Source organism: Tachyglossus aculeatus, chromosome 4 (genome assembly GCF_015852505.1).
Source record: "Tachyglossus aculeatus isolate mTacAcu1 chromosome 4, mTacAcu1.pri, whole genome shotgun sequence".
NCBI classification, from domain to species: domain Eukaryota; kingdom Metazoa; phylum Chordata; class Mammalia; order Monotremata; family Tachyglossidae; genus Tachyglossus; species Tachyglossus aculeatus.
In genome coordinates this window covers 43,286,592-43,313,872 of record NC_052069.1, presented here as the reverse complement: position 1 = coordinate 43,313,872, position 27,281 = coordinate 43,286,592, and the positions used below count along the sequence as shown (strand labels likewise).

Sequence of the window (27,281 nt, the reverse complement as noted above, 5' to 3'; positions counted from 1 at the left end):
TTCCCAAAGATACATCGTCCCAGCCCCTCACCCACCCAAGAGTGATTGGGGATTATAAAATGTAATCGCTAGGAGATTTTTCTTTTAGAAAAAAGGTAATAACATGAGAAACCTGGGAACATTCTGCCTCAAATCACTGGGCCAGACCCGCCAAGCAGAACTGTATCCCACCGATTTTACTTTAAATATGTTTTACAGCATTTTGTACCTCTAGTTAACTGCTAATTTGTTTTACTAATATGTCTGTGAAAATAAATTGCTAATGAACAGCTAAAGATGTTTTATTACTTTCATTGTAAAATATGTACATACATGTCATTTACAAAATTGAAATAAAATAGAGCTGATAAATTTACATAAATTTGTCATGATCCACACACTTAAAGAAAAAAAGATGGGGCCTATTGATCCAAAATACTAGTAGGAAAGCTGCTCATGGAAAAAAAAAAAGAAAAAACACACCAAAAACCACAAATTTAACACCAAGAAGAACTATCCTCGAATACTACACACAAAGGGGCCTTGTAGTTTTCAGTTTTTTAAGTGATTTTCAAGTCGTCAGATTCCAAAGTGATTTCAAAAGTTTACCTTTTAGGTGTTTGCTTTAAAAATCTAAAAGATATGTAGGAAGGCCAAACCAAAAATAGTCAACACATTTCATAAATCAAAATAATCAAGAAAGGAAATGAGTCACAACTGAGAAACAAACTAGTACACTAGTCCACTAGTACTCAAATCAAATCACACAGCTAGAGGCAGATAAATTATTGATGTCTCAAAACCGAGGTCTGAAGCTCCAATAGTCCGGCATGGTTAAGCTTGCATAATTCGTCTTTCCCAATCATGTAATGAATTAGTTTCAAAATCAGACATCGGAGTATCATTAAAAATAAAAATGCTGTATTTACAAAACTGCAAATAGCAATGCACAGCATCCACGTGGGACAAAGATGTCTATTTTTTGGGATCTGGCTGTGTTTGTGGCACCTTTGCCCTGAGCAAACCTGGAGAGCCGAACATAGAGCAGCTGTTTTGTGGCACCACGCCTTCTCAAGAGAAGAGGGGGTAATAATAATAATGATGGTATTTGTTAAGCGCTATGTGCAAAGCACTGTTCTAAGCGCTGGGGGGATACAAGGTGATCAGGCTGAACCATGTGGGGCTCACAATCTTAATCCCCATTTTACAGATGAGGTAACTGAGGCATAGAGAAGGTAAGTGACTTGCCCAAAGTCACACAGCTGACAATTGGCATAAGCGGAATTTGAACCCATGACCTCTGACTCCAAAGCCCATGCATTTTCCACTGAGCCACACGGCGTCTGCCTAGTCCCCGGCCTGGGGCATCCTTTCCAAGTTCTCTCCCACCTCCAGAATGATGGGAGAGTTTGGGGTGGAGGCCTGGAGGCCCAGAATGATGGGACAGCCCCAGGACCAGCGGGGAGGGCAAGGCTGTGTGATATTCATTCATTCAATGGTATTTATTGAGCGCTTACTGTGTGCAAAGCACTGTACTAAGTGCTTGATATCTGGAGTTCAGAGTGGAGGTTCCCAGGGCAACCTCTGGGATTTATGTACAGATCCGGACGATGGGTTCAAATCCCAGCTCCACCAATTGTCAGCTGTGTGACTTTGGGCAAGTCACTTCTCTGGGCCTCAGTTACCTCATCTGTCAAATGGGGATTAAGACTGTGAGCCCCCCGTGGGACAACCTGATCACTTTGTAACCTCCCCAGCGCTTAGAACAGTGCTTTGCACAAAGTAAGTGCTTAATAAATGCATCTTTATTATTATTATTATTATTATCTGTAATTGATTTATTCATATTAATGTCTGCTTCCCCAACTAGACTGCCAGCTCACTGTGGGCAGGGAATGTGTCTGTTTTTTGCTGTATTATAATAATAATGATAATTGTGGCATTTGTTAAGCGCTTACTGTGTGTGTCAGGCACTGTACTAAGCGCTGGGGTGGATACGAGCAAATCAGGTTGGACACAGTCCCTGTCCCTTTGTACTCTCCCAAGTGCTTAGTACAGTGTTCAACACACAGTAAACGCTCAATAAATGCAATCAAATGAATGAATGAATACATGGCTCCCTTGTCATAAAGTGGTGTGAAAGCAGAGAGGCCTGCTAAACCAGTGCCTGCCCCACATGTCAGGGTGGCCCATAACTTATGGGCATCTGTCAAATCAATCGTATTTACTGAGCGCTTACTATGTGCTGTCTCCCCCTTTTAGATTGTGAGCCCACTGCTGGGTAGGGACTGTCTCTATATGTTGCCAACTTGTACTTCCCAAGCGCTTAGTACAGTGCTCTGCACACAGTAAGCGCTCAATAAATACAATTGATGATGTTGATGATGGAATGCTCTCCCTCTGCCCATCTGCCGAGCTAGCTCTCTTCCTCCCTTCAAGGCCCTACTGAGAGCTCACCTCCTCCAGGAGGCCTTCCCAGACTGAGCCCCTTCCTTCCTCTCCCCCTCGTCCCCCTCTCCATCCCCACATCTTACCTCCTTCCTTTCCCCACAGCACCTGTATATATGTATATATGTTTGTACATATTTATTACTCTATGTATTTATTTATTTTACTTGTACATATCTATTTTATTTATTTTATTTTGTTAGTATGTTCGGTTTTGTTCTCCATCCCCTCCTTTTAGACTGTGAGCCCACTGTTGGGTAGGGACTGTCTCTATATGTTGCCAACTTGTACTTCCCAAGCGCTTAGTACAGTGCTCTGCACACAGTAAGTGCTCAATAAATAAGATTGATTGATTGATTGATTGCAGAGCACTGTACTAAGCGCTTGGGAGAGTACAAAAGATTTAACAGACACGTTCCCTGCCCGTAGCGAGCTTAAGGTCTAGAGGGGGAGACAGGCATTAATATGAATAAATAAGCAATTTATAATATAGAATTTGAATTTGATTTCCCTTCTGAAAGAATGGAAATCAACCTTATTGATTGCCTGTGAAGAAAGGAGCAGCGTGGCTCAGAGGAAAGAGCATGGGCTTTGGAGTCAGAGGTCATGGGTTCGAATCCCAACTCATCCATGTCTGCTGTGTGAACTTGGGCAAGTCACTTCACTTCTCTGAGCCTCAGTTACCTCATCTGCAAAATGGGGATTAAGATTGTGAGCCCCACGTGGGGCAACTTGATCACCTTGTATCCCCCCCCAGAGCTTAGAACAGTGCTCTGCACATAGTAAGCGCTTAACAAATGCCATCATTATTATTATAAGCAGCGTGGCTCAGTGGAAAGAGCACGGGCTTTGGAACCAGTGGTCATGGGTTCGAATCCCGACTCCGCCACATGTCTGCTGTGTGACCTTGGGCAAGTCATTTAACTTCTCTGAGCCTCAGTTCCCTCATCTGTAAAATGGGGATGAAGACTGTGAACCCCCTGTGGGCCAACCTGATCATCTTGTATCCCCCCAGTGCTTAGAACAGTGCTTTGCACCTAGTAAGTGCTTAACAAATGCCATTATTATTATTATTATTATTAAAGGAGCCGAACAGCATGGAAAATGTAATCTTCCTTGAGCTGTGGTATTTTTTTCCAAAGGGACCCAGTCTTCATTCTCACAGTCCGTAGGAATCACAGAATCCCTATGACTCTCCTGGAGCATATTTTCTTCGAGTAATGTATTTCACCATCATTCACTCCAACATGTTCACTGAGCTCTCATGGTGTGCAGAACACTATATTAGGCACTTGGGAGAGTAGAGTAAAACAGAATCAGCAGGTATATTCCCTGCCCACAACGAGCTCACAGTCTAGAGGAGGAGACAGACATTAATATAAATAAATAAATTATGGATATGTACATAAGGGCTGGGGGGCTGAAGGAGGATTGAATAGAGAAAGTAAATCAGAGTGATGCAGAAGGGAGGGGGAGTAGTGGAAGTGATGGCTTAGTCAGGGAAGGCCTCCTGGAGAAGGAAGTAACTTCAATAAGGCTTTAAAAGTGGAGAGAGTAATTGTTAGATAGGAAGAGGGGAGGGTGTTCCAAGCCAGAGGCAGGATGTGGGCGAGAGGTCAGCCGAGATGAATCAGTGGAATTCATTGAGTGCCTACGGTGTGCAGAGCACTGTACTAAGCTTCGACGAGAGTACAGATCAACAGAGATAATAATAATAATAATAATAATGGCATTTATTAAGCGCTTACTATGTGCAAAGCACTGTTCTAAGAGCTGGGGAGGTTACAAGGTGATCAGGTGTAAATACGTTCCCTGCCTGTAAGGAGCTTTCGATATATAATATTCAATCACATTTATCGAGCGCTTATTGTGTGCACAGCACTGTACTAAGCGCTTATGTACACATGTAATATGTACATTGATGGAATATGTAATTACATATTATTGTAACTACATACATGTAATGTGTAATATGTACAAAAGGGAGAGGTAGTAGGGGAAGTAGAGAAGCAACATGGCTCAGTGGAAAGAGCACAAGCTTGGGAGTCAGAGGTCATGGGTTCTAATCCTGGCTGCCCCACATGTCTGCTGTGTGACTTTGGGCAAGTCACTTAACTTCTCTGAGTCTCAGTCCCCTCATCTATAAAATGGGGATGAAGACTGTGATCACCTTGTACCTCCCCAGCGCTTAGAACAGTGCTTTGCACATGGTAAGCACTTAACAAATGCCATTATTATTATTATTATTATTAGAAGTGGGCTTAATTGGGGAAGGCCTCTTGGAGGAGATGTGTTTTAGTAAGACTTTGCTCTATGTGAAGGGGGATGGAGTTTCAGGCCAGAGGAAAGATGTGGGCTGGGGGGTCAATTGCAAGAGAGACAAGATCGAGGTACAGTGAGTAGGCTGGCATGAGTGGAGCCAACGGTGTGCGTTGGGTTGTAATAGGAAATTAGTGAGGTAAAGGATGGAGAGGACAAGCTGATTGAGTGCTTTAAAAAACCGATGGTAAGGAGCTTCTGTTTGATGTGGAGGTAGATGGGCATCCACTGGAGGTTCTTGAGGAGTGAGAAGACGTGGACTAAAAGTTTTTCGTGTTTTTTTTTTTTAAAAAAATGACCCAAACAAGTTCAGAGCTTGTCAGGAAACGAAAGGATAATTCACCCCCCTAAACGTTGTATTATTTCTTCCTAATGTATTTGAATTATAAAAAAAAATTGGCTGCTGTTAATAAAGATTCTCTGCTCTACTGATCAGTTCTGTGCAATGAACCAAATGCCTCATACATGATTTATGCCAGAAAGATATCCATCCTAGGGAAGCTACATTCCCTCCCTGCAGAACCACGTTTTAAGCAAGGTGGTTAATACTTGGGATGCAAATCATCATTTTCTTTTATATCACTAATTACCTCTGGAGCAAAACATGGTCTTCAACATGGTCTCACCATCTCAACAAAATACACCTCAAACTCAACACAACAGAAATCTGACTCGTTACTATCATTTTCGAATCTCCAGTTTAGTACATGACAGTTTGTCTGCCTCAACAAAGCTTCATAAGTGCGGCGTCAGCCAGTCTCTATAAACCATTTCACAAATCACTGGAAAACTTAAATTCAAAATCGGAGTTGAACCTGACCATTGTAACAATACAGCTAAAAGAAGAATCATACTTGTTATTGCATTAAGAGGATGGATGAACTGCAAGACCAATAATAACGTATTAAGAGAATTGGGCAATTTAGTTTGGTTTGTACGTTCAGTGACCCTGATTTCTCCTGACAAACACCCCAAAATGGTATTATAAAATGTCTGGTAGTAATACCTGCATTCTGCCTGGAACTCCAAGTCTCTCAGAGATGAGGAAGCGCGAATCTGTTCCTCACTCTCAAGTTTGCGTTAAATGGTTTTCCAAGCTTCTTTTTCCATAACATTGAGTGCAATCTCAAGAAAAAATGAGGCCCAAATCAAATTAGAGGCCATAGTGCTTTCTCCAGGTTCATGCTCCGCACACAGTAAATGCTCAACGAATACCAACAGATACCCCCGGCCTGATTCGCCAGCACCCTGCACTGCCTTTCTTTCCTTAGCTTCAGAAATCCGAGCCACTCCAAGTGTGGCACTTGCAGCTCACACCCAGCCGTGGGTCCGCAAAGGGGGAGGTTGGCACAGAGAACAGAGGCTCGCCAACCCTGAGGGAAGTGGGTTTGCCAAGAACTTGCGGAACCTAAACTATAAAGGAAAGAGGGTGTAGGAGTAGAGAGGGTGGGTGAGAGGAAGGGGCAGGGGGGCGAAGGGGCAGGAGGCAGGGAGGCGAAGGAGCATTCATCCATTCTATTGTATTTATTGAGCAGTTAGTGTGTGCAGAGCACTGTACTAAGTGCTTAGAAAGTACAATGCAGCAGTAAAGAGAAACAGTCCCTGCCCACAGTGGGCTCATGGTCTAGAGGTGGGGCGACGGACATCAATACAAGTCAACAAGCAGGAGGCAGAGGGTCGGGGTGGGTGAAGGGACAGGAGTTGGGGTGGGGGGCAGGAGGGGCAAAGGGGCAGGAGGCAAGGGGGCAAAGAGACAGGAGGCAGGAGGCAGGGGGCAAAGGGGCAGGAAGTAAGGGGCCAAAGGGGCAGGAAGTGGGGGACCAAAGAGGCAGGAGGATGGGGGACACAGGGGCAGGAGGTAAGGGAGGCAAAAGGGCAGGATGGTGAAGAGGCAGGAGGCAAGGTGGGGTGAAGGGTTGACCATGGGGGATGACCATGATGCAGGAGGTAGGGGGGCAAAGGGGCAGGAGGCTAGGAAGCAAGGGGGTAAGAGGCAGGGGTACAAAGGGGCAGGAGGGTGAAGAGGCAGGAGGCAAGGGGGCAAAGGGGCAGGAGGCAGGGGGCAAAGGGGCAGGAGGTGGGGGACCAAAGATGCAGGAGGCTGGGGGGTACAGGGGCAGGAGGTGGGGGACCACAGGGGCAGGAGGTAAGGGAGGCAAAAGGGCAGGATGGTGAAGAGGCAGGAGGCAAGGTGGGGTGAAGGGTTGACCATGGGGGATGACCATGATGCAGGAGGTAGGGGGGCAAAGGGGCAGGAGGCTAGGAAGCAAGGGGGTAAGAGGCAGGGGTACAAAGGGGCAGGAGGGTGAAGAGGCAGGAGGCAAGGGGGCAAAGGGGCAGGAGGCAGGGGGCAAAGGGGCAGGAGGTGGGGGACCAAAGATGCAGGAGGCTGGGGGGTACAGGGGCAGGAGGTGGGGGACCAAAGGGGCAGGAGGAAGGGGGGCAAAGAGGCAGGAGGGCAAAGGGGCAAGAAGCAGGGGGGCAAAGAGGCAGGAGGTAAGAGGGGCAAAGGGGCAAAGGGGCAAGAAGCAGGGGGCAAAGGGGCAGGAGGTAAGGAGGGCAAAGGGGCAGGATGGTGAAGGGGCAGGAGGCAAGGTGGGGTGAAGGGTTGGGAGGGATGACCGTGATGCAGGAAGCAGGGGGGCAAAGGGGAAGGAGGCAAGGAAGCAAGGGGGTAAGAGGCAGGGGTGCAAAGGGGCAGGAGGGTGAAGAGGCAGGAGGCAAGGGGGCAAAGGATCAGTAGGGCAAAGGGGCAGGAGGTGGGGGACCCAGGGGCAGGAGGTGGGGGACCCAGGGGCAGGAGGTGGGGGACCAACGGGGCAGGAGGTGGGGGGCCAAAGGGGCAGGAGGCAGGGGGGCACAGGGGCAGGAGGTGGGGGGCCAAAGGGGCAGGAGGACGGGGGGCAAAGAGGCAGGAGGCAAAGGGGCAAGAAGCAGGGGGGCAAAGGGGCAGGAGGCCAGGGGAGCAAAGGGGCAGGGGGCAAGGGGGGTAAAGGGGCAGGGGGCAAGGGGGGTAAAGGGGCAGGGGGCAAGGGGGCAAAGGGGCAGGGGGCAAGGGGGGCAAAGAGGCAGGAGGGCAAAGAGGTAGGAGGCAAAGGGGCAAGAAGCAGGAGGGCAAAGGGGCAGGAGGTAAGGGTGGCAAAGGGACAGAAGGTAAGGGGAGCAAAGGGGCAGTGGGCAAGGGGGCAAAGAGGCAGGAGGGCAAAGAGGCGAGAAGCAGGGGGACAAAGGGGCAAGAAGCAGGGGGGCAAAGGGGCAGGATTGGTAAGGGGTGCAAATGGGCAGGAGGTAAGGGGAGCAAATGTGCAGGGGGTAAAGGGGGCAAAGGGGCAGGGGGCAAGGGGGGCAAAGGGGCAGGGGGCAAGGGGGGCGAAGAGGCAAGAAGCTGGGGGGCAAAGGCGCAGGATGGTGAAGGGGCAGGAGGCAAGGTGGGGTGAAGAGTCGGGAGGACGACCATGAGGCAGGAGGCCGGGGGGCAAAGGGGCAGGAGGCAAGGAAGCAAGGGGGTAAGAGGCAGGGGTACAAAGGGGCAGGAGGGTGAAGAGGCAGGAGGCCGGAGTACATATTTACTATTCTATTTATTTTATTTTGTTAATATGTTTTGTTTTGTTGTCTGTCTCCCCCTTCTAGACTGTGAGCCCTGATGCTGGGTAGGGACCATCTCTAGATGTTGCCAACTCGTCCTTCCCAAGCGCTTAGTCCAGTGCTCTGCACACAGTAAGTGCTCAATAAATACGATTGAATGAATGAATGAATGAATGTGGCAAACACTGTTCTAAGCGCTCACCCTCATTATCATATATACCTGTATATATGTGTATATGTTTGTACATATTTATTACTCTATTTTACTTGTCCATATTTACTATTCTATTTGTTTTATTTTGTTAATATGTTTTGTTGCCTCTTTCCCCTTTCTAGCCTGTGAGCCCGCTGTTGGGAGGGACCGTCTCTAGATGTTGCCAACTTGTACTTCCCAAGCGCTTAGTCCAGTGCTCTGCACACAGTAAGCGCTCAATAAATACGATTGAATGAATGAATGAAAAGGGGGCAAAGGGGCAGGAGGCAGAGGGGCAGGAGGATAAAGGGGCAGGAGGATAAAGGGGCAGGAGGAACGGGGTGCAAAGGAGCAAGAGGCAGGGGGACAAAGGGGCAGGAGGATAAAGGGGCAGGGGGCACGGGGGGCAAAGGGGCAGGAGGATAAAGGGGCAGGGGGCACGGGGGGGCAAAGGGGCAGGAGGATAAAGGGGCAGGGGGCACGGGGGGCAAAGGGGCAGGAGGATAAAGGGGCAGGAGGCACGGGGGGCAAAGGGGTAGGAGGATAAAGGGGCAGGGGCACGGGGGGCAAATGGGCAGGAGGCTAAAGGGGCAGGGGGCACCGGGGGCAAGGGGGCAGGAGGATAAAGGTGCAGGAGGCTAAAGGGGCAGGGGGCACAGGGGGCAAAGGGGCAGGAGGATAAAGGGGCAGGGGGCACGGGGAGCAAAGGGGCAGGAGGATAAAAAGGGGCGGGGGCACGGGGGGCAAAGGGACAGGAGGCGAGAGACGAAGGGACAGGAGGTAGAGGGCCGAAGAGGCGGGGGGCAAAGAGTCCGGGGGCAAAGGGGCAGGGGGCACGGGGGGCAAAGGGGCAGGAGGTAGAGGGTCCAAAGGGGCAGGAGGCGAGGGGCCAAAGGGGCAGGGGGCAGGAGGGTGAAGAGGCAGGAGGGCAAAGGGGCAGGAGATGGGGGCCAAAGGGGCAGGGCAGCCAAGGGGCAGGAGGAAGCAGGGTGAGGAGGTGAGGGGCGCGGGGTGAAGGCATGGGGGGCCCTCTCCCCTCCCGGTGCCCCTAGGAAAGAGCGGGGCGGGGGTGGGGATGGGGGGAGGGGGAGCCCCCTTCTGCTCTGCCCCCTGCCCCCCCTGCCCCGCCCGCCCCGTCCCAAGTGATGCCCCCGGAGCCCCGCGCCGGGCAGCAGGGAGAGGGGGGCGGCGGGCAGGGGGCAGCGGGCAGCGGGCAGCGGGCAGCGGGTTCCCTCCTCTCCCTCGGCCCCAACGGTCGGCGAAGCGCCGTGGCCTCCGCCCGCCCGCCCGCCCGCCAGGCGGCCGGGGGTGGGGCGGGGGGGGGGTTAGGTGGGGGTTACCTGCAGGCCGTGGGTCCGTGCGGCCGGGGGTCGGGGGCCGCGGGAGTCAGAGCCCCCGGGGGGCGGAGGGACCGCCGGGGGGCCCGCCGGGGGGCCCGCCGGGGGCCCGGGGGGCGGGGGCTCTCATGGCCGTGCCGGGGACCAAGCCTTCCTCCTCCTCCTCCTCCTCCTCCTCCTCCTCCTCCGGCCAAGGAGCCGGACGCAGCTGCGACCGCTGCCCGCCCCGCCTCACTCCTCCTCCTCCTCCTCCTCCCCTTCCTCCTCCCGCCAGGCCGCTCAGCCCCGCCCCCCTGCCCCCCCCCCCCGGGGGGGCGTCCTCCCCGCTCCTCCCTCCCCCTCCGGCCCGACCCCCCCGGGAGCGGACGGCCCGGGGCTCCTCCTGCCCTGCCCTGCCCTGCCCTGCCCAGCCCGCCTGAACCCCTCCCCCCTGACCCTCTTCCCCTCCTCCTCTCCTCCCTTCCTTCCCTCCTTCCTTCCTTCCCCCTTCCACTCCCCTCCTTTCTTCCCCTCCTTCCCTCTTCCACTCCCCTCCTTTCTTCCCCTCCATCCCTCTTTCACTCTCCTCCTTTCTTCCTCTCCTTCCCTCTTCCCCTCCCCTCCTTCCTTCCTCCCCTTTCCTTTTCCCCTCTTTGACTCCCTCCTTTCTACCCCTTCCCTCTTCCCCTTTCACTCCCTCTTTTCTTCCCCCTTCCCCTCTTTCACTCCCCTTCTTTCTTCCCCTTCCCTCTTCCCCTCTTTCACTCCCCTTCTTTCTTCCCCCTTCCCTCTTCCCCTCTTTCATTCCCCTTTCTTCCTCCCCTTCCCTCTTCCCCTCCCTTCTTCCCCTTCTTCCCTCTTCCCCTCCCTTCTTCCCCTTCCTCCCTCTTCCCCTCCCCTTTCTTCCCCTTCTTCCCTCTTCCCCGCTTTCACTCCCCTCCTTTCTTCCCCTCCATCCCTCTTTCACTTCCCTTCTTTCTTCCCCTTCTTTCTTCCCCTAACCTCTTTCACTCCCCTCCTTTCTTCCTCCCCTTCCCTCTTCCCCTCCCCTTTCTTCCCCTTCTTCCCTCTTCCCCTCCCCTCCTTTCTTCCTCTCCTTCCCCCTTCCCCTCTTTCACTCCCCTTCTTTCTTCCCCTCCTTCACTCCCCTCCTTCCCTCTTTCACTCCCCTCCTTTCTTCCCCATCCCTCTTTCACTCCCCTTCCCTCTTCCCCTCCCCTCCTTTCTTCCTCCCCTTTCCTCTTCCCCTCTTTGACTCCCTCCTTTCTACCCCCTTCCCTCTTCCCCTCTTTCACTCCCCTCCATTTTTCCTCCCCTTCCCTCTTCCCCTCCCCTCCTTTCTTCCCCTCCCCTTTCTTCCCCTCCTTCCCTCTTTCACTCTCTTCCTTTCTTCCCCGCATCCCTCTTTCACTTTCCTCCTTTCTTCCCCTCCATCCCTCTTTCACTCCCCTCCTTTCTTCTCCCCTCTTCCCCTCCTTCCCTCTTCATTCCTTCCTTCATTCATTCAATCATATTTACTGAGCACTTACTTTGTGCAGAGCACTGTACTTAGCACTTGGAAAGTACAATTCAGCAACAAAGAGAAACAATCCCTGCCCACAACGAGCTCACAGTCAAAAGGGGGGGGTGGGGGGGACAGACATCAAGACAAGTAGACAGGCATCAATAGCAACGAAATGAATAAATAAAATTATGGATAGATACATACCAAACAAGCAAAGAGGCATTAATATAAATTAATAGAATTATAGATATGTGCATACATACACTAGTGCTGTGAGGCGGGAACAGGGTAGAGCAGAGGGAGGGAGTGGTGGTGATGGGGAGGGGAGGAGGAGCAGAGGAAGGGGGGGCTCAGTCTGGGAAGGCCTCCTGGAGGAGGTGAGCTCTCAGTAGGGCTTTGAAGGGAGGAAGAGAGCTAGCTTGGCGGATGTGTGAAGGGAAGGCATTCCAGGCCAGGGGGAGGATGTGGGCCAGGGGTCGACCGCGGGACAGACGAAAATGAGGCCCAGTGAGGAGGATAGCGGTGGCAGAGGAGTGGAGGGAGCGGGCTAGGCTTGAAGAAGGAGAGAAGGGAGGTGAAGTAGGAGGGGGCGAGGTGATGGAGAGCTTTGAAGCCAATAATGAGGAGTTTTTGCTTGATTTGAAGGTTGACAGGCAGCCACTGGACATTTTTGAGGAGGGGAGTGACATGCCCAGACCATTTCTGTACAAAGATAATCTGGGCAGCGGAGTGAAGTATAGACTGAAGCAGGGAGAGACAGGAGGATGGGAGATCAGAGAGGAGGCTGATGCAGTAATCCAGTCGGGATAGGATGAGAGATTGAACCAGCAAGATAGAGGTTTGGATGGAAAGGAAAGGGCAGATCTTGGTGATGTTGCGGAGGTGAGAACGGCAGGTTTTGGTGACGGATTGGATGTGAGGGGTGAACGAGAGAGTGGAGTCGAGGATGACACCAAGGTTGAGGGCTTGTGAGATGGAAAGGATGGTAGTGCTGTCCACAGTGATGGGAAAGTCAGGGAGATGGCAGGGTTTGGGAGGGAAGATAAGGATTTCAGTCTTGGACATGTTGAGTTTTAGATGGCGGGCAGACATCCAGATGGAGATGTCCTGAAGGCAGGAGGAGACCCGGGCCTGAAGGGAGGGAGAGAGAACAGGGGCGGAGATGTAGATTTGGGTGTCGTCTGCGTAGAGATGATAGTTGAAGCCTTAGGAGCGAATGAGCTCACTAAGGGAGTAAGTGTGGATGGAGAAGAGAAGGGGACCAAGAACTGACCCTTGAGGAACCCATACAGTAAGGGGATGGGAGGGGGAGGAGGAGCCCGCAAAGGAGACTGAGAATGAACGGCCGGAGAGATGAGGAGAACCAGGAGAGGACGGAGTCTGTGATGCCAAGGTTGGCTAGCGTGTTGAGGAGAAAGGGGTGGTCCCCGAGGTCGAAGGCAGCCGAGCCGGGGGGAGGAGGATTAGGATGGAAGAGGAGCAGTTCGACTCTCGTCCGGCCCTTCCCGCTCCGGGGCACCCGCCAGCAGGGACCCCCTCACCCGCCCCCTGCTCCATCCCCCCCGGCAGAGGAGGGGGAGGGAGGAGGGAGGAGGGAGAGGAGGGGGGAAGGAGGAGGGAGAAGAGGGGGGAAGAGGGAGGGAGAGAAGGGGGAAGGAGGAGGGGAGGAGGAGGAAGAGGAGGGAGGGAGAGAAGGGGGAGGAGGAGGGGGGAGAAAGAAGAGGAAGAGGAGGGGGAGAAGGGAGTGAGCCCGTTGTTGGGTAGGGACCGTCTCTGTATGTTGCCATCTTGTACTTCCCAAGCGCTTAGTACAGTGCTCTGCACACAGTAAGCCCTCAATAAATACGATTGAGTGAATAAAAGGAGGGTGGAAGAGGAGGAGGGAAGAAGAAGAAGAGGGGGAGGAAGAGAAGGTAGAAAAAGGAGGAGGAGGGCGGGGGAGGAGGGGGGATGAGGGAGGAAAAGGAGGGGGAGGATGGGGGAGGAGGAGGAGGAGGGAGAAAGAAGAGGAGGGAGTAAGAGGAGGGGGGAGAAAGAAGAGGAGAGAGGAAGAGGAGGGGGGAGGAGGGGATGAAAGAAGAGGAAGAGGAGGGGGAGGAAGAGGAGGGGGGGAAGAGGAGGGGGAGGAAGAGGAGGGGGAGAAGGGAGGAAGAGGAGGAGGAAGAGGAGGAGGGAGCGGAGGAGGGAGAGGAAGAGGGAGGAAGAAGGGGGAGAGAAGGAGGAGGGAAGGGGAGGAGGAGGGGGAGGGAAGAGAAAGAGGAGGGGGAGGAGAGAGGAGGGAGGAAACCCTCCGGAAGGCAGCTCGAAAGAGCCGGGTCATGCCTGCACCCTGCCCTCCTCCCTCCTCCCTCCTCCCTCCTCCCCCCGCCCCGGGGGCCACTAGGACGGGAGGAGCCAAGGCCAGAAATAGCTTGGTCCGGGAGCCGCGGGCAGGCCGGGGGCAGGGGGCCAAAGGATGTCCGGGCCCAAGCCAGGCATGGCTTGGGGGGGGGGCGGGGGGGCTCGGGAGAGCCAGCCTCACCTGGGGAGGGGAGGGAGGGAGGGATAGGGAGAAGCAGCGTGGCTCATTGGAAAGGGCACGGGCTTGGGAATCACAGGTCATGGGTTCTAATATCCCGACTCCGCCACTTGTCAGCTCTGTGACTTTGGGCAAATCACTTCACTTCTCTGAGCCTCAGTTCCCTCGTCTGTAAAATGGGGGTGAAGACTGGGAGCCCCACGTGGGACGAACTGATCACCTTCTATCGCCCCCAGCACTTAGAGCAGTGCTTTAAAGCCCTACTGAGAGCTCACCTCCTCCAGGAGGCCTTCCCAGACTGAGCCCCCTTTTTCCTCTCCTCCCCCCATCCCCCCCCGCCCTACCTCCTTCCCCTCCGCACAGCACTTGTATATATTTGTGCACAGCACTTGTATATATTTGTACAGATTTATTACTCTATTTTACTTGTACATATTTTCTAGTCTATTTGTTAATGATGTGCATATAGCTGTAATTCTATTTGTTCTGACGATTTTGACACCTGGCTACATGTTTTGTTTTGTAGTCTGTCTCCCCCTTCTAGACTGTGAGCCTGTTGTTGGGTAGGGACCGTCTCTATATGTGGCCGATGTGTACTTCCCAAAGTGCTTAGAATAGTACTCTGCACACAGTAAGCGTTCAGTAAATACGATTGATTGAATGAACGGATGAATGAATGAATGGGAAGGGGAGAGGATCGGGTGGGAGGAAGTGGAAAGGTGCAAGGATCACCGCCTTCCTGAAGCTCCTCAGGCCCTGACCTGGCAGGGAGCCCCCATCTTTCCCCCACTTTTAGACTGTGAGCCCACTGTTGGGTAGAGACTGTCTCTATATGTTGCCAACTTGTACTTCCCAAGCGCATAGTACAGTGCTCTGCACACAGTAAGCGCTCAATAAATACAATTGATTGATTGATTGATTGATTGATCTTTCCTGAAACTGCAGGACCAGCTCTCTGATACGCTGAACTCTGAGCAGTGCCCCAAGGAAAACTTTTCGTTCTAAAGCCATTCCTTTCGCCCTGCAGTACTGGAGAGTTTCATCTGGTAATAATAATTATTGTGGTATTTATTAAGTGCTTACTATAATAATAATTATGGTATTTGTTAAGTGCTTACAATGTGCCAAGCACTGTTCTAAGTGCTGGGGGAGATACAAGGTGATGAAGTTGTCCCACGTGGGGCTCACAGTCTTAATCCCCATTTTACAGATGAGGTAACTGAGGTAAAGAAAAGTGAAGTGCCTTGCCCAAAGTCACCTTTCCTTCCTCACCCCCCTCTCCATCCCCCCATCTTACCTCCTTCCCTTCTCCACAGCACCTGTATATATGTATATATGTCTGTACATATTTATTACTCTATTTATTTATTTATTTTACCTGTACATATCTATTCTATTTATTTTATTTTGTTAGTATGTTTGGTTTTGTTCTCTGTCTCCCCCTTTTAGACTGTGAGCCCACTGTTGGGTAGGGACTGTCTCTATATGTTGCCATCTTGTACTTCCCAAGCGCTTAGTACAGTGCTCTGCACACAGTAAGCGCTCAGTAAATACGATTGATTGATTGATTGATTAAGTGGCGGAGGCAGGATTAGAACCCATGACCTCTGACTCTCAAACCTATGCCCTTTCCACTGTGCCAAACACTGTTCTAAGCACTAGATAATAACTATAATTGTTCAGCACTTACTATGTGCCAGGCACTGTTCTAAGCACTGGGATGGATACAGACAAATCAGGATGGACGCAGCCCCTGTCCCATGTGGGACTCAATGTCTTAATCCCCATTTTACAGATGAGGTGACTGAGGCACAGAGAAGTGAAGTGACTTGACCAAGGTCACCATAGCAGACGAGTGGTAACTCACATACCTGGGCTCTATCCACAATGTCACATTGCTTCTAATTTGGTGAATGGGGAAAGGAAATAGTGGGTGAAATTGGGAGTTTGGAGAGGTGCTTTCCTCCACCGCTCCATTTGGCTCCCAGGAAGTAAAGGATAGAATAAAGATCTATTCATTTTATTTGTACACATTCTATTTATTTTATTTTGTTACTATGTTTTGTTTTGTTCTCTGTCTCCCCCTTCTAGACTGAGAGCCCACTGTTGGGTAGGGACCGTCTCTGTATGTTGACAACTTGTACTTCCCAAGCGCTTAGTACAGTGCTCTGCACACAGTAAGAGCTCAATAAATACGATTGAATGAATGAATCGAACAGAAATACACATTTTTGAGTGCTGGAATCTGGCACGAAGAAGTTGCGGAAAATCCTGGGCTAAACCCGTGAGACTGTACACACAAGGTCATTAAAGATACAGAACCTTCTGAACTGCCTTATCGATAAAATGGACTAACAGAACGAAGAATAACAACGTTTTCTAAACTACTGAAAGCGGCTGGGGCGGTGCGGGGGATGGACACCGGATTTCTCTAACAGCAGCTAGTAGAACAAAGTGTCTCCCCTCTAGACTGAAAGGTCGTTGTGAACAGGGAATGAGTCTGCCAACTCTATCGTATAGTGCTTAGAACAATGCTTGGCACATAGTAAGCGCTTAACAAATATCATCATTATTATTATTGTACTCTCCCAAGTGCTTAGTAGTAGTAAGTTCTCAATAAATATCACTGATGATGATAGCCGAACTCATGTTTGCTATTCTAACACGAGTAATAATAATAATGATGATGGCATTTGTTAAGCGCTTACTATGTGCAAAGCACTGTTCTAAGCGCTTGGGGGGATATCAGGTGATATCCAAGTTGTGTTGCCAACTTGTACTTCCCAAGCGCTTAGTACAGTGCTCTGCACACAGTAAGCACTCAATAAATACGATTGATGATGATGATGATGAGGTGATCAGGTTGTCCCATGTGGGGCTCACAGTCTTAATCCCCATTTTACAGATGAGGCAAAATGAGGCTCAGAGAAGCTAAGTGACTTTCCCAAGGTCACACAGCAGACATGGGGGAGCCAAGGATTAGAACCCATGACCTCTGACTCCCAAGCCCATGCTCTTTCCACTGAGGCATACTGTTTCTCTAAGTAGCCCCAATCCATCCTCTCCTACCCTATCCCCTTTCCTCTCCTCGGGTCTCTAAGGCAGGATGAGTGACACAACCCAGGATATAATAATCCTCAAAATAATAATGGTATTACTTAAATGCTTACTATGTGTCATGCACTGTTCTAAGCACTGGGGTAGATACAAAGTAATCAGGTTGTCCCACGTGGGGCTCACAGTCTTCATTCCCATTTTATAGATGGGGTAAGTGAGGCACAGAGAAGCTAAGCAACTTGCCCAAGGTCACACAGCAAACAAGTGGGGGAGCCGAGATTAGAACCTATATCCTCTGTCTCCCAAGGCGGTGTCTTGCCACTAGGCCCTGCTGCTTCTCAGTATCTTTTATGCTCTTCCTCTCAACCAGTATCATCTCCCTGGCCTCTTCCCACCACCTATCTTTGTAAGGATCAACTTCCTGCCTGCCAACATCAAGCCAATCAATCAATCAACATTTTTAAGCAACATGGCGTAGTGGATAGATTATGGACCCGAGAGTCAGAAGGTCATGGGTTCTAATCCTGGCTCCTCCAATTTTCTGCTCTGTGACCTTGGACAAGTCACTTTACTTCTCTGTGCCTCAGTTACCTCATCTGTAAAATGGGGAGTGACACTGTGAGCCCCACATGGGCCAGGAACTGTGCTCAAATTTATTTTCTGGTACCCACCCCAGTGGATAGTACAGTGCCTGGTACAGAGTAAGCACTTAACAAGTACCATTATTATTTATGAGAAGCAGCGTGGCTTAGTTGAAAGAGCACAGGCTTCGGAATCAGAGGATGTGGGTTCTAATTCCAGCTCCACCACGTGTCTGCTATGTGTGACCTTGGGCAAGTCACTTAACTTCTCTATGCCTCAGTTACCTCATCTGTAAAATGGGGATTAGGATTGTGAGCCCCACGTGGGACAACCTGATTACCTCATCTCTACCCCAGTGCTTAGAACAGTACATGGCACTTAGCAAACGCTTAACAAATACCATAATAATAATAATTATTATTATCTGTCACATGCAAGCACTGTAGCAGACACTTGTGAGAGTACAGTGGCAGCAAGACATGCATCTCTTCAAGGAGTTTATGATTCAATGAGAGAAACAGAGAAGCAGTCTCACATTTCCTCCAGCCTTCAAGACACCACAACTTGGATATCCTCCCTTCATCACAACCTTAACATGTCCAAAACAGAGCTCCTTCATCTTCCCACCCAAACTCTGCCTTCCCCCTGACTTTCCCACCACTGTAGACAGCATCACCATCTGTCATGTCTCACAAGCCGGTAACATTGGTATTATCCCCGACCCCTTTCTCTCATTCAACGCACATATTCAATCTATTCCTAAATCCTGTCAATTCCACCTTTACAACATCACTAAAATCAGCCCTTTCTTCTCCATCCAGCAGCGTGGCTCAGTGGAAAGAGCCCGGGCTTTGGAGTCTGAGGTCATGGGTTCAAATCCTGGCTCCGCCAATTGTCATCTGTGTGACTTTGGGCAAGTCACTTAACTTCTCTGTGCCTCAGTTCCCTCATCTGTAAAATGGGGATTAAGATTGTGAGCCCCCCGTGGGACAACCTCATCACCTTGTAACAGTACTTGGCACATAGTAAGCACTTAACAAATGCCATTATTATTATTATTATCCAAACTGCTACCCCATTAATACAATCACTTCTCCTATCCTGCCTTGATGAATGATCATCATCATTATCATCAATAGTATTTATTGAGCGCTTACTATGTGCAGAGCACTTTACTAAGCGCTTGGGAAATACAAATTGGCAACATACAGAGACAGTCCCTACCCAACAGTGGGCTCACAGTCTAAAAGGGGGAGACAGAGAACAAAACCAAACATACTAACAAAATAAAATACATAGAATAGATTTGTACAAGTAAAATAAATAAATAAATAAATAGAGTAATAAATATGTACAAACATATATACATATATACAGGTGCTGTGGGGAAGGGAAGGAGGTAAGATGGGGGGGATGGAGAGGGGGACGAGGGGGAGAGGAAGGAAGGGGCTCAGTCTGGGAAGGCCTCCTGGAGGAGGTGAGCTCTCAGTAGGGCCTTGAAGGGAGGAAGAGAGCTAGCTTGGCGGATGGGCAGAGGGAGGGCATTCCAGGCCCGAGGGATGACTTGGGCCAGGGGTCGATGGCGGGATAGGCGAGAACGAGGTACGGTGAGGAGATTAGCGGCGGAGGAGTGGAGGGTGCGGGGTGGGCTGGAGAAGGAGAGAAGGGAGGTGAGGTAGGAGGGGGCGAGGTGATGGACAGCCTTGAAGCCCAGGGTGAGGTGTTTCTGCCTCTTTTATGATCTCCCGGCCTCCTGTCTCTCCCCACACCAGTCCATACTTCACTCGACTGCGCGCATCATTTTTCTACAAAAACGTTCAGGACATGTTTCCCCTCTCCTCAAGAAAATCCAGGTGTTGTCCATCCACCTCCGCATCCAACAAAAACTCCTCAACATTGGGTTTAAATTAGTCCATCACCTTGCCCCCTCCTTCCTCACCTCACTACTCTCCAACTACAACCCAGCTGGCACACTTTGCTCCTCTAACACCCGCATGCTACTTCTGGTCTGGAACACCCTCCCTCCTCAAATCCGACCGCCAATTATTCTCCCCCAAGCCTGCTTCAAAGCCTATTGAAGGCGCATCTCCTCCAAGATACCTTCTCTACCTAAGCCTTCCTTTCTTCTTCTCCCACTCCCTTCTGCCTTCTCCTGATTTGCTCCCTTTATTCATCCCCCAACCGAAGCCCCACAGCACTTAATAATAATCAATTATTATGTTAATTATAGCACATTAATTATTATACCATTATATAATTATAATTATAGTATAATATTCTAATTATAATTATTATAGTTATTATAATTATAGTTATTATAATTATTATATTGTATTAATTATATCATTATTGTTCTAATAATGGCACTTATTAAGCACTTACTATGTGCAAAGCACTGTTCTAAGCACTGGGGGGGATACAAAGTGATCGGGTTGTCCCACAGGGGGGCTCACAGTCAATCCCCATTTTACAGATGAGGGAACTGAGGCCCAGAGAAGTGAAGTGACTTACCCAAAGTCACACAGCTGACAATTGGTGGAGCCGGGATTTGAACCCATGACCACTGAATCCAAAGCCCAGGCTCTTTCCACTGAGCCATGCTGCTTCTCACTTATGTACCTATCTGTCATTGATTTATTTGTATTAATGTCTGTCTTCTGTTCTAGACTGTAAGCCCCTTAATGTATCAGTTTATTATTGTATTGTGCTCTCCCAAGGGCTTAGTACAGTGCTCTGCGCACAGTAAGTACTCAATAAATACCATTGAGTGAATGAATGAATGAATGGATAAAGCACAGGCCTGTGAGTCAGAAGGACCTGGGTTCTAATCCCAGGTTTGCCACGTCTCTGCCGCGTGACCTTGTACAAATCACTTAACTTCTCTATGCCTCAGTTACCTCATCTGTAAAATGGAGATTAAGACTGCGAGCCCCATGTGGGACACAAACTGATTAGCTTGTATCTAACCCAGACTTAGTAGAGTGCCTGGCACATACTAAATGCTTAACAAAGACCATTAAATACAAACAATAAAAAAGCAATTTAGTGGAAGCCAGAGGAAGAATAAAGCCAAATCAGGAAGCAGTACAAACACATCAAGGTGAAAAAGCAATGTACAGATAAATGATAAAGAATCGTAAATAAATCATTGTGGGTAGGGAATGTGTCTATTTATTGTTATATTGTACTCTCCCAAGAGCTTAGGGCAGTATTCTGCCCACAGTAAGTGCTCAATAAATGCAATTAAATGAATGAATGAAATATACATATACACTTTTCATGATTTGTTTCCTTCTTCAACTCAATTCTCCAGAGAAGCTTATCACTACTCTATTAGGTTTCTGAAGATAACACAGTGTGCCTCAGTGGAAAGAGCATGGGCTTTGGAGTCAGAGATCATGGGTTCAAATCCCAACTCTGCCAATTGTCAACTGTGTGACTTTGGACCAGTCACTTAAATTCTCTGTTCCTCAGTTCCTGCAGCTGTAAAATGGGGATTAAGACTGTGAGCTCCCTGTGGGATAACCTGATCACCTTGTAACTTCCCCAGCTCTTAGAACAGCGCTTTGCACATAGTAAATGCTTAATAAATGCCATTATTATTATTATTACTATAACTCTGATACTCATTTTAACCCAATCACACAGTCACCAGCTTCTATCAGGTGAAAAGTACCAGTTTGTTATGGTCAAGTAAACTTGGACATCCCTATACTTGCCCTTCTGTGCTATTTCTGGCCACTATCAAGGCTTGTGGAAGGGGACATGCTGCTCTCTTTATCCTGTTTTCTGACCACATGTTTCCAATATCACAATATCACTGATTCCCTGCCCAGCTGTGGAGCACCCTTGGAGGGCTTTGGTGGCTCCTCAACTCTAAAACTTTTGTGAAAGAATTCATTCATTCATTCATTCAATCGTATTTATGGAGCACTTACTGTGTGCAGAGCACTGTACTATGCGCTTGGGAAGTACAAATCGGCAACACATAGAGACGGTCCCTACCCAACAAAGGGCTCACAGTCTAGAAGGGGGAGACAGACAACAAAAAAAAACCAAGTAAACAAGTGCCAATACCGTCAGAATAAATAGAAGTATAGCTATATACACATCATTAATAAAATGAATATTCAATTCAGTAATAAATGAATACATAGTTCATATAAAATGAATTAAGAAAATGAATATTCTATTCATTAATAAAATGAATAGAGTAATAAATATATACAAATATACTCAAGTGCTGTGGGGAGGGGAAGGGGGTAGGGCGGGGGGGGCAATGGGGAAGGGAGGAGGAGGAGAGGGAAAAGGGGGGGCTCAGTCTGGGAAGGCCTCCTGGAGGAGGTGAGCTCTCAGTAGGGCTTTGAATGGAGGAATAGAGCTAGTTTGGCGGATGTGTGGAGGGAGGGCATTCCAGGCCAGGGGAAGGACATGGGCCAGGGGTCTCGACGGCGGGACAGGCGAGAATGAGGCCCAGTGAGGAGATTAGCGGCAGAGGAGCGGAGTGTGTGGGCTGGGCTGGAGAAGGAGAGAAGGGAGGTGAGGTAGGAGGGGGTGAGGGGATGGGGAGCTTTGAACCGAAAGTGAGGAGTTTTCCATCAGTGGTATTTATTGAGTGCTTACTAAGTGCAGAGCACTGTACTATGCACTTGGGAGAATACAATTATTGTACAATTAGAGAGTACAATTAGAGAGGCAATGTGGCTTAGTGGAAAGAGCACGGGCTTGGGAGTCAGAGGACGTAGGTACTAATCCCGGCTCCACCACTTGTCTGCTGTGTGACCTTGAGCAAGTCACTTCTCTGTGCCTCAGTTACCTCATCTGTAAAATGGGGATTAAAAGTGTGAGCCCACATGGGACAACCTGATTACCCTGTATCCACCACAGCGCTTAGAACAGTGCTTTGCACATAGTAAGCGCTTAACAAATACCATTATTATTATATCACTTATGTGCCATGTGCTATTTATGTACATGTAATATTCCATAGCTTCCCCCTACCTCTAATTTATTTTAGTGTCTGGCTCCTGTTAGATTCTAAGCTTTCTGAAGGCAGGGAATCACATCTATTAACTATTGTACTCCCCCAAATACTTAGTCTTCTAGACTGTAAGTTCGTTGTGGGCAAGGAATGTGTCTATTGTTAGATTGGCCTCTCCCAAGTGCTTAATGCAGTGTTCAGCACACAGTAAGTGCTCAATAAATACGATTGACTGACCAGTACAGTGCTTGGCATAGAGTAAGCACCCACTTGGAACCTTGATTTTTACCCCACCTTCATCCCCGCAGAATTTATGTACATATCTGTAATTTATTTTAATGTCTGTCTCCCCATCTAGATTTTAAAGCTCCTTGTGGGAAGGGATTATGTTTAATGACACTGTTGTACTTTCCCAAATGCTTAATATGATACTCTATATATAGTGCTTTTTTTTTTTTTACCTTTTTTTGTGGTATTTCTTAAGCATATACCAAGTGCCAGGCACTGTACTAAGCGCTGGAGTAGATACAAGCCAATCAGGTTGGACACAGTCCACGTCCTACGTGGGGCTCATGGTCTTGATCCTCATTTTGCAGATGAGGTAACTGAGGAAAAGATAAGTTAGGTGACTTGCCCAAGGTCACACAGCAGAAAAGCGGTGGTGCTGGAATGAGAAACCAGGTCCTTCTGACTCTCAGGCCCATTCTCTATCTACTAGGTTATGCTGCTTGTAAGTGATTAATAAGTACCATCGATTGGTTATGGATTGATTGATTTTATTGGATTTTCATGGGGATCTGTTTGTGGACATGTATTTACCACAAGCAGAATTTAGTATCCTCCCCCTAGTGATGTGAAAAACAGTAGGAAGATGAAAATGATGAGGCCATTAGATAAACATGGGCGAAGCCAACACCCAAATTTTTCAGTCTGAATAAGAATCTGATGCTCTAGTGGTTTTTGAAACCTGTTTACCCATCTTGTTTTCAAACAATGTCTAAATGAGTGGAAGGGGCATTAATGCAGCCAAAAAGTATTAAATAATAATAATAATAATAAAAGAGTTGAGACTTTTAGTTTGAGGTGCATTATGGGTTTGGACATATGGCCCCTAGCTTCTATTTTAGCAATTTTGAAATACCAATTTCCTTATGGTTGTTATCATTACATTTTTTACTTAATCAACCAATAATATTTATTGAGTGCTTACTATGAGCAGAGCTCTGTACTAAGCACTTGGAAGAGGACAGTACTACAGAGTTGGCAGAAACATTCCCTGCCCACAATAAGCTTATTTAACAATGAGTCTACCTACTTATATATAATAGTTTCATGCTTGTTTGAAAGACTAAAGATCATAAAACTTCCCTAGTTTCTGATTCTGGCTTAACATAATTGATGCTCTTCACACACAGTCTTTTGGTAGACTCTAAGCTCACTGCGGGTAGAGAATAGTCTACCCACTCTGTTGTATTCTCCCAAGCGCTGGGTACAGTGCTCTGCACACAGTAAGTCTAAGAAAATGTGATTGATTGATTTATTAACTGACTGACTATGCTTGGGCTTTAAACCCACAGCTTTTTTTAATTTTTTCAAAAACCACATTCAAACCTGAGCTGAGCCTAGGGGGAGCAGCAACCTCAAAGTGATCAGTACTGGTTGAGGTTTTCAACTCTGATGCCTTTGTCTTTTGCTTGCTAATGAAACTTAAAATTTTATGCGTAACGCTCCCATTCTTTAAAGGTATGACCCACTTGATTTTAGCCTTAGAATTAAATAACACACATATACACACACAGATATACATACAAACACACACACACACACACAATGCTAACCTTCTCGCAGTGCCTCAAACAAGTCTATCTCACCACCAACCCCTCGCCCACATCCTGCCTCTGGTCAGGAGCCCCCGTCCTCAAATACCAAAGTCAATTACTTTCCCCCCCTTCAAAACCTTATTGAGGGCACATCTCCTCCAAGAGGCCTTCCTTGACTAAGCCCCCCTTTCCATTTCTCACACTTCCTTCTGCGTCACCTTGACTTGCCTCCGTGGCTCAGTGGAAAGAGCACGGGCTTTGGAGTCAGAGGTCTTGCGTTCAAATTCCGGCTCCGCCAATTGTCAGTTGTGTGACTTTGGGCAAGTCACTTAACTTCTCTGCGCCTCAGTTCCCTCATCTGTAAAATGGTGACTAAGACTGTGAGCCCCCCGTGGGACAACCTGCTCACCTTGTAACCTCCTCAGCGCTTAGAACAGTGCTTTGCACCTAGTAAGCACTTAAATGCCATTATTATTATTATTATTATTATTATTCCCCACTCCCAGCCCTACGGTACTTACATACTTGTACATATCTATTCTATTTATTTAATTTTGTTAGTATGTTTGGTTTTGTTCTCTGTCTCCCCCTTTTAGACTGTGAGCCCACTGTTGGGTAGGGACTGTCTCTATATGTTGCCACTTTGTACTTCCCAAGCGCTTAGTACAGTGCTCTGCACATAGTAAGCGCTCAATAAATATGATTGATGATGATGATGATGATATTTGTTCTTAATTTATTTATATTATTGTCTGCCTTCCCCTATAGACTGTAAACTCACTGTGGGTAGGGAATATGTTTGTTTATTGTTACATTGTACTCTCCCAAGCCCCTAGTAGAAGCAGCATGAGAAGCAGTGTGGCTCGATGGAAAGAGTGAGGGCTTGGGAGTCAGAGATCATGGGTTCGAATCCTGGCTTGGCCAATTGTCAGCTGTGTGATCTTGGGCTAGCCACTTCTCTGTGCCTCAGTTACCTCATCTGTAAAATGGGGATTAAGATTGTGAGCCCCACATGGGACAACCTGATCACCTTGTATCCCCCCACCGCTTAGAACAGTGCTTTGCACATAGTAAGCACTTAACAAATACCATCATTATTAGTACAGTGATCTGCACACAATAAGTGCTCAATAAATATGATTGAATGAATGAATAATAATAATAATTGTGGTATTAAGTGCTTACTATGTGTCAAGTACTGTTCTAAGCACTGGGCACTGTTCTAAGTTTTGCATGTACATATGTTGCTATTGGAAACACTGAAAGTAAAAAGGAACTCACCCCAAACCACCAAGGTGAACGTGCTCTGCATTTCTACACATGATGTTGTTATTCAGTGCACTCGTGAGCAGTGTGGGTGTGCCCCCAATGAAACAGAACCCTTGTTGTTGGCGTCATTCGAGGCTGCAGCAAACAGATCTGTATGAATTAAACGCTGAAAACGATAAGATAAAAGTCATTATTTACCACATTTTTGAAGCAGAAATCCTGAACTCCACTCAGTTAAAAATGCTGTCAAAAACCATTACAACCTTTCCTACAAAGTTTTGTAAAATGCAAGTTCAAAGAGAGGCAATGCTACTCAAACACAGTTTTATGTTGCAATAACAAGTACTAGAAGAAAAGGTGGAACTGAACCCTTAAAATACGATCCTATAGGGTTTTAGATCTGATGCTTTTAGATCCGAGCAAGTTATTTTCTTTTGTTTTGTTTTAACATTAAAAAATAGGAATAGTTAATTACACTTTTGCTATTCTTCGGCCACCTCACATTGTCAGTCAGAGGCATTCACCTTAAATTTACACTCTGTGGGTTTGTGTTTGTGTGGGGAGAGGTGAGATGTGGAGTTCTTGAGGTACTTGCTCAATACTTGGAGGTCATTGATTCACCTCTTTGCTCCTCAACACTGAAGCATTCATTCGATTGTATTTATTGAGCACATACTGTGTGCAGAGCACTGTACTAAGCACTTGTATTAACACTAGTACTAAGCCTCGATCTCATCATCTCTAACCGCTGCACAATCTCCACCTTCCCCAACTCTGAAATCCCTCTCTCTGATCACAACCTTTTCACTTGCCTCCTCTCTCACACACCTCCTCCCTGTAAATCTATATTATTTCCTTCACAGAGACCTCGCTCTCCCCACCCCAATCATCTCTATCAATGTGTCACACCCTTCCTAGCCTCCTTACCCACTCTTGATGAGCAAAAAAGATATTCTCAACTCCACCCTCTCTACCTAACTCAACTCACTCATCATCATCATCATCAATTGTATTTATTGAGCGCTTACTATGTGCAGAGCACTGTACTAAGCACTTGGGAAGTACAAATTGGCAACATATAGAGAGAGTCCCTACCCAACAGTGGGCTCACAGTCTAAAAGGGGGAGACAGAGAACAAGACCAAACATACTAACAAAATAAAATAAATAGAATAGATATGTACAAATAAAATAAATAAATAAATAGAGTAATAAATATGTACAAACATATGTACATATATACAGGTGCTGTCATCGCTTACACACCACTAACCAACAGCCCTGGATCACCTCCACTGTCCTCCTCCTTCGCTCTTATGCTTGAGCTGCTGAACGCTGCTGACGGAAGTCTAAACCCCAGGCCGACCTAGTCCACTTTAAGTTTGTCCTTTCTTACCCTAAATCTGCCCTCTTTTCTGCCCAGCAAAAGTATTTCTCTTCCCTTATTGACTCCCATGCCCATCACCCCTGTCAGCTATTCCAGACATTGAACTCCCTCCTCAGGCCCCCTGTTTCTCCTCCTGAACCCTAACCGTCACCCTCACTGATCTGGCCACCTACTTAATCAGGAAAATTAACACCATCAGGTCTGAGCTCCCTAAAATCCCCCCTTCCCCTCCTCCACCCCCCATCCTCTCCATCCCCTCTTCTACTTTCCCATCCTTCCCAGCAGGCTCTTCAGAGGAGATCTACTCCTTTCTCTCAAGTGTCA

The 27,281-nt window shown here is 48.3% G+C and overlaps 1 protein-coding gene across 1 annotated transcript in view; it reads right to left on the bottom strand.

Moving 5' to 3' along the window:
- LRRC8C (leucine rich repeat containing 8 VRAC subunit C) overlaps positions 1 to 9,908 on the bottom strand; it is a 110,344-nt gene extending 100,436 nt beyond the window's left edge. The window contains exon 1 of the mRNA XM_038745066.1: positions 9,865 to 9,908. The gene's annotated coding sequence lies outside the window, so the exon portion shown is untranslated. The remainder of the gene's footprint in view (positions 1 to 9,864) is intronic.
- Positions 9,909 to 27,281: the final 17,373 nt, after the last annotated feature.